Consider the following 7,102-nt stretch of genomic DNA (forward strand, 5'->3'; position numbering starts at 1 on the left):
CTTATAAAAGTCAGCTTCATTGTCTGAATTATAATTTCTAAACAATATTAATGTGGTTACTGTTTGCTTTCTGTAATTGGGAGTTTATTGTTAGCCATACTTTATTATTTCTTGAAGAGAAAATAAACAACTGAATATTTCGAATATAAGCGATAACTACTAGTGCCCCCTATGAAATATCTCTGTCGTCTATAACAATTCAAAAGCATTGAAATTTAAAAATAAACCTTTGGGTCATTTACTATCGTTGTTGTGCTAGCAGTTTATAAGTACATACGAATTGATGCAAACTTCGAGATTAACCTACAAAGGTCAAAGAAACATTCCAACAGATATCAGTAACTAATAATACCAAACACTCGAACATTTTCCGTTGCTTAGTTAATAGTATAACGCAGATATTTTCTTTAAAATGTTGTTCGATTTATTCGTACATATATATTAAAATGTACTTTTTCAAATCTTCTTGCTTTGTTTTGTTACAGGATATAAATTTAATTTTAAATAGTAATGTGTAACAATTTATATTCACTTTGAGTAATATAATGTTGGCACACATCGTTTCAAAATTATGTTGTTACTACGTTTCGACAAGGATGGGATTCGAACCCACGCGGGCATAGCCCAATGGATTAGCAGTCCATCGCCTTAACCACTCGGCCACCTCATCTTCTTGTAAACATCTCATGAAAAAGGATCTAATAAATAACATCTCCTCACAGTAATCTTTATTTTTCCCTCTTTCGTTGTTTGGGTATTTATGTATATTTAGGAGGGTCAGATATACTTAACCTCTTCTCCTTTTTCTTTGTTTATGTGAACTGTTTGGTGCAGTGGTACACAAAGCCCGGCCCGCGACGAGTCACCTTGTGGCCCGCGATGTCCAACGAGGAAGTCAAACATAGAGAGTTCGCGCCTGCGCGAAGATTAAGCTCTATAGAAGAATATGCATTAGATTAGATACTGGATGTTTTTTTTTTAATAAAAGAAAGATTTCTGACGAATTTTATTACTTTTTATTTATATTTTTATTATTTTATATATATTTTTCTCATTTATTTATTTTTATGTTTAAAATATATATTTATCGGGGAGAGGTGCTTAGGACTACCTTCATCATGTATGAGGTGCCTGTCTAGTTCGCATAACAATTTGTTTTTTATCCAATTTTTATCAAAATACGTTATTCGGTTATGTAGGAGTCTATCTGGTGTGGTTGGTATGTTTGAATATTTATGTATGAATTTTGATGATATAGTTCTGGAACTCTGTATACCGTTCTGCGGAGTGTGTTTTGTATTGTTTTCAAGTTTCTCCTTCATATTTTTTGTATTTTTCTTCATATATTGTTGAATAATGTCTGTTCACATTAAATTCTTTGCACACTGATATATTTCACATACAATGTCAATCTTACGTTTCTCGAAAACTTTGCTCATGTTTATATTTACCACGGAACGGAACAGGGATAATTTACAACACGTCAACATAAAGAACAGTAACCAGACAGATTGGAAACAGCCACCAGCCAGGCGTGTTCACTTTGTCCAGCAGGAGATTGGTGGTATCACACGCCGAGGTTTGTGTGATATAATTTAAAAGTTATTACTATCAAGTTATCGCTGTAAAATTATAGAGGCATAAATAATAAACATATAGGCGCATACAAAATAAATTTTAAAATTTCATCAGTAAACGTCAGATGGAGCTTTTATGTATATCTACCTTGCAAGTCAGAAGTTTTTCTTCGCTACAAAAAAATATTATCTCTCTCTCTCTCTCGGTGTTTGGGTATTGTATGACCTGGAGGGTCAGGTTCCCTTTGACCTCTTCCCCGTACTTATGTGGTCTTGCAGTATTTGATAGTTAATTCATTTTTGGGTCAGAGTGAACTGAATATTACTCCGATCCTTTCTAGGGCAATGTCCATGTATTGTGGTACATATACCATATATGGTTATTATTATCACCTGGATGTCAAGTTTGTCGGTGACACTTTTTTTCCTTTTTTATATTCATTATATATATATATATGTACACAAATACATTTTTATTATGTATTTATTATATTTATTTATTTATTTTATGTTTAAAATATATATTGATCGGGGAGAGATGTTTAGGACTACCTTCATCATGTATGAGGTACCTGTCTAGCTCGCATAATAATTCGTTTTTTATTCGATTTTTATCAAACTACGTTATTGTACTATGTAGCAGTGTATGTGATATGGTTGGTATGTTTGAATGCTTGTGTATGAATGCAGATGATGTTGTTCTGGGAACTCTGAATGCTGTTGTGAGGAGTGTGTTTTGTAGTGTTTGCAGCTTGGTTTTAATTGTTTTGTCACTTACAGTAATCCAAGTTGGAACTGCATAATCTATTACAGGTCTAATGTATGTTTTGTAAATGTTTAGTATGTTGTGTGTAGGTTCTCCACTATTCTATTACAGGTCTAATGTATGTTTTGTAAATGTTTAGTATGTTGTGTGTAGATTCTCCACTATTTTATTACAGGTCTAATGTATGTTTTGTAAATGTTTAGTATGTTGTGTGTAGATTCTCCACTATTCTATTACAGGTCTAATGTATGTTTTGTAAATGTTTAGTATATTGTGTGTAGATTCTCCACTATTCTATTACAGGTCTAATGTATGTTTTGTAAATGTTTAGTATGTTGTGTGTAGGTTCTCCACTATTCTATTACAGGTCTAATGTATGTTTTGTAAATGTTTAGTATGTTGTGTGTAGATTCTCCACTATTCTATTACAGGTCTAATGTATGTTTTGTAAATGTTTAGTATGTTGTGTGTAGATTCTCCACTATTCTATTACAGGTCTAATGTATGTTTTGTAAATGTTTAGTATGTTGTGTGTAGATTCTCCACTATTCTATTACAGGTCTAATGTATGTTTTGTAAATGTTTAGTATGTTGTGTGTAGATTCTCCACTATTCTATTACAGGTCTAATGTATGTTTTGTAAATGTTTAGTATGTTGTGTGTAGATTCTCCACTATTCTATTACAGGTCTAATGTATGTTTTGTAAATGTTTAGTATGTTGTGTGTAGATTCTCCACTATTCTATTACAGGTCTAATGTATGTTTTGTAAATGTTTAGTATGTTGTGTGTAGGTTCTCCACTATTCTATTACAGGTCTAATGTATGTTTTGTAAATGTTTAGTATGTTGTGTGTAGATTCTCCACTATTCTATTACAGGTCTAATGTATGTTTTGTAAATGTTTAGTATGTTGTGTGTAGATTCTCCACTATTCTTGCCAGTTAGACTCCTACCATAATTAGTTCTTTGCCAGACTTTATTTTTATTTACATGGTTAATCCAAGTTAATTTTGAATCGTAGGTTAGGCCTAAAAATTTTGCCGATGGGGCATTCCGAAGTAGTGTCCTATTCGTATATATTTCTGGCTGTAGTTTTTTGTGTTTTGTCACTTTCGTACAGACTACAAGTTGTGTTTATTGTTATTATGTATTTTTGACAATATTCACTTATTCTATTTAGTTGCGGTTGTATGTTGGTGGCTGCTATAGTTGGTGTTGTAGCACTTTTCCAGACCGCCACATCATCAGCGAACTGTGAAGAGAATCCATGATTAGAATCCTTCAATGGCATATTGTTTACATACATGATGAAAAGTATAGGGCTAACCACCCTTCCCTGAGGGACACCAACTTGTGGGGTAAAGTACCCAGAAAAGGTATCCTCTACACTTTCTATTTTCCAAAAAGTTAGATAACCAGCGAATACTTCTACGTGGTAGTCCCATTTCATTCATACGGAACCTTAAACCATTGTACCATACAGTGTCGAATGCTTTCTCAAGATCGTGAAAGCAAGCGCCAGTGCATTCTTTTTTTATTGAATCTATTTATTATAGTTTCGGTTAATCTAATCAAATGATCTGTTGTTTGTCTAACTTTCCTGAATCCATTATGTTCTTCTGGTAATTTTGATGTTATCTCCAAGAATGTGAAGAGTCTGTTACTGATTATTCTTTCGAGAATTTTACCTACTCAGCTGGTCAGGCTGATTGGTCGGTAGTTATTTGGGTTATTTGCTGACTGGAGCATTAATTTATTAGTGAGCTTCCAAGAAACTGGGATGTGTCCTGAGGATAGAGATAGATTAAAAAGTGTTTTTAGGTGGTCAAACAATTTCGGAGTGCCCTTTTATAGAAGGATGGACTGTATTTCATCTTCACCTGGAGATTTGTTTTTTGTATCTTTTAATACTTCAAAAAATTCATGTAAGGATATTTTTTTCTTTAGGTTTGCGTCTTCGTAGTTTGTTATGTGTTCTGTGTTTGTCTCAGATATACTTGTTGGGAAAACTAGTTCAAATTGTTCTTTATTATTTAGTATATAGTTGGTGACTATATGTATTCATATTTAGATCAGAATGTGTTTTAAATTTATCTTGTAGTTAGGCTTTGAAATAGATTTACCTTTAAAAGACTATTTGGAAAGAGAGAGCCGGCTGATGTCACATATATAGTAAATGTCCAAATTATGTATTTACCATGACCTGTAGATGAATGATTCCAATGTCGACATTATGAGTCATAGTGGATGATGGTATTTAAAAGTGCCACTTATTGTTTAGTGGATGGAAATATATTTCTATTTAAAAGACTATTTGGAAAGAGATAGCCGGCTGATGTTACATATATAGAAAATGCCCACGCAATGTATTTACCGAGGCTGTAGTTGAATGATTCGTAGGTCGACATTACAAGTCGTAGTGGAGAATCGGATTTGGGATTTACGTGTAGTTGTTGTGTGGGTGAATCAATCTTACGTAGGCAGGAATAAAGGTTTTCTGAGAATATGTTTGATTTTCACTTGTAGTAGTTTTGGTTAGTTTGTTTTCATGTGTTTTTGTTGGATTTGTGTCCACGACTTATAAAAGTCAGCTTCATTGTCTGAATTATAATTTCTAAACAATATTAATGTGGTTACTGTTCGCTTTCTGTAATTGGGAGTTTATTGTTAGCCATACTTTATTACTTCTAGAAGAGAAAATAAACAACTGAATAATTCAATAATCAAACGTAAGCGATAACTACTAGTGCCCCCTATGAAATATCTCTGTCGTCAATAAAATTTCAAAAGCATTAAGAGTTAAAAGAATAAAACCTTTAGGTCATTTACTATCGTTGTTAAGTTCCCAGTTTATAAGTACATATGAATTTATCGTATTGATGCAAACTTCGAGATCAACCTACAAAGGTCAAAGAAAAATTCCAACAGATGTCAGTCATACCAAAGACTCGTACATTTTCCGTTGTTTAGTTAAGAGTATTTTGTGTGCGAGAAAAATATACGCTGACAATAAGAGCACTTTGGCCAAAAATACATCTTCTAAAAAGTACAAGTGATTTTTGTAAAGCTATCCAGGTTCATGTTCAATCACCCTCTGGCAGGTTTTCCACTTTTCATAAAGGTAATATTAACATACTTAATATTTTTTTCTAGGCGGCGTGTGTAGTATTAAAATTTAAATACAAATTATTATTACTGATATCAAGAAGTAACTTGAAATATTTATTTCATTATAACAAGTAATTTTATATCTTTAACTTTGATAACACTGAGTGTCTACAAGTGATAAAAACTGGATCATGTATTCATTCTCTCCACATCATCTGTGTAATTCATATTTCATTCTCATTGGCTACATTTAAATTTCAAGTGACATTTATTTTATTTATAATTCACATTTAATAGTCATTTTCAATGTTTGACTTAAAAACAATTTCAATTCTTAATATTAAAAAAAAAACAATATTTTTGGTTAGTCCTACTATTTTAATTAATAGGAATAATGATTCGTCTGATATTTCGCGAAACCTTAATTTGTTTCAAACGCACATTCAATTAACCGTCTTCATTCGTCCTGTTTTTTTCTTTAAACAACCTTTATGTATTCCTATTTAATGTTTAAACGTTTTTCGTGAAATCCATTTTTCAAATTATTTATAATTAAAGAATAATTTCAAAGTAATTAAGTGGTCGTAAACTGAAATCTTGGTACGGTGATACATAAATGTTAACAATCACTGCTATGTCTATAGCGTTATATTGTACGTTTAATATAAAATACGGTTGAAAGGTTTAATATTTATTTGAATAATCCATTAAAGAACTCACAAGCTTTATACATTTTAACATATATTAATAATAAATATATTAGACACAGAAAGAAAAGAGCCCGGATAGCTCAGTCGGTAGAGCGTTAGGCTTTTAACCTAACGGTCCAGGGTTCGAGTCCCTGTTCGGGCGTTAAAAATTTTTGAAGTTTTGCATTTCGTCAAATAACACTCTAATAAACAAACTAAAAAAGAAAAACGAAACTTAATTACAATTTAACATTTTTATAAATGAACGCTAAGTGTTTAGTACAAGTTTTCATTACTTTCAATAGATGTATCGAAATAAGTAACTGACATACATAAAAATTCCGATTATTATATTTTTTGCCGTTTTATTCTATTTTATGTGGTATTACACATAAATAATTTCATCAAGTTTAAAAATTCCTAGTTTCAACTTTCAATGTTTTGCTGCGATGGTGTTTGATTAAAATTAGTATAAAACAAAACACAACAACAATAGGATTCTATGTTTGACGGTCTTTTAATTTTTAACTTCAAATTAAAATGAATAATGTATATATTTACATAAAAAATACTTTCAATGTTTAGTAATTAATCCCTAAACTAATGTGGAGTCTAGTTTATAGGTGGACTTTTATTTATTTAGAAAATATATATTCACTGGTGATAGGTGCTTAGGTCTATCATCATCATGTAAACAATACCTATCAAGTTCGCTCACTAGTTCGTTTTTTCTCCAATTTTTATTGAAATAATTTATTGAACTATGTAAGAGTCTATCTGTTATTGTTTCTATGTGTGTATTTATACATGAATTCTCATGATGTTGTTCTAGGTACTTTATAAGCTGTTGTGAGTAATGTATTTTGTAGTTTTGTTTGAAGTAATATTTTGCTTACATTTATTTATGCAGGAGCTGCATAGTCAGTGACGGGTCTAATGTATGTTTCATATATTTTTATGA

General features: G+C 31.4%; 2 non-coding genes across 2 annotated transcripts; one reads left to right on the forward strand and one right to left on the reverse strand.

Moving 5' to 3' along the window:
* Positions 1–588: 588 nt before the first annotated feature.
* Positions 589–670, reverse strand: TRNAS-GCU (transfer RNA serine (anticodon GCU)). The gene has a single exon. It is a non-coding gene; the product is annotated as a tRNA-Ser (tRNA).
* Positions 671–6,231: 5,561 nt separating this feature from the next.
* Positions 6,232–6,304, forward strand: TRNAK-UUU (transfer RNA lysine (anticodon UUU)). Its single transcript has one exon. It is a non-coding gene; the product is annotated as a tRNA-Lys (tRNA).
* The last annotated feature ends 798 nt before the right edge of the window (positions 6,305–7,102 follow it).

This window comes from Tachypleus tridentatus, chromosome 12, assembly GCF_004210375.1.
Source record: "Tachypleus tridentatus isolate NWPU-2018 chromosome 12, ASM421037v1, whole genome shotgun sequence".
NCBI lineage: Eukaryota > Metazoa > Arthropoda > Merostomata > Xiphosura > Limulidae > Tachypleus > Tachypleus tridentatus.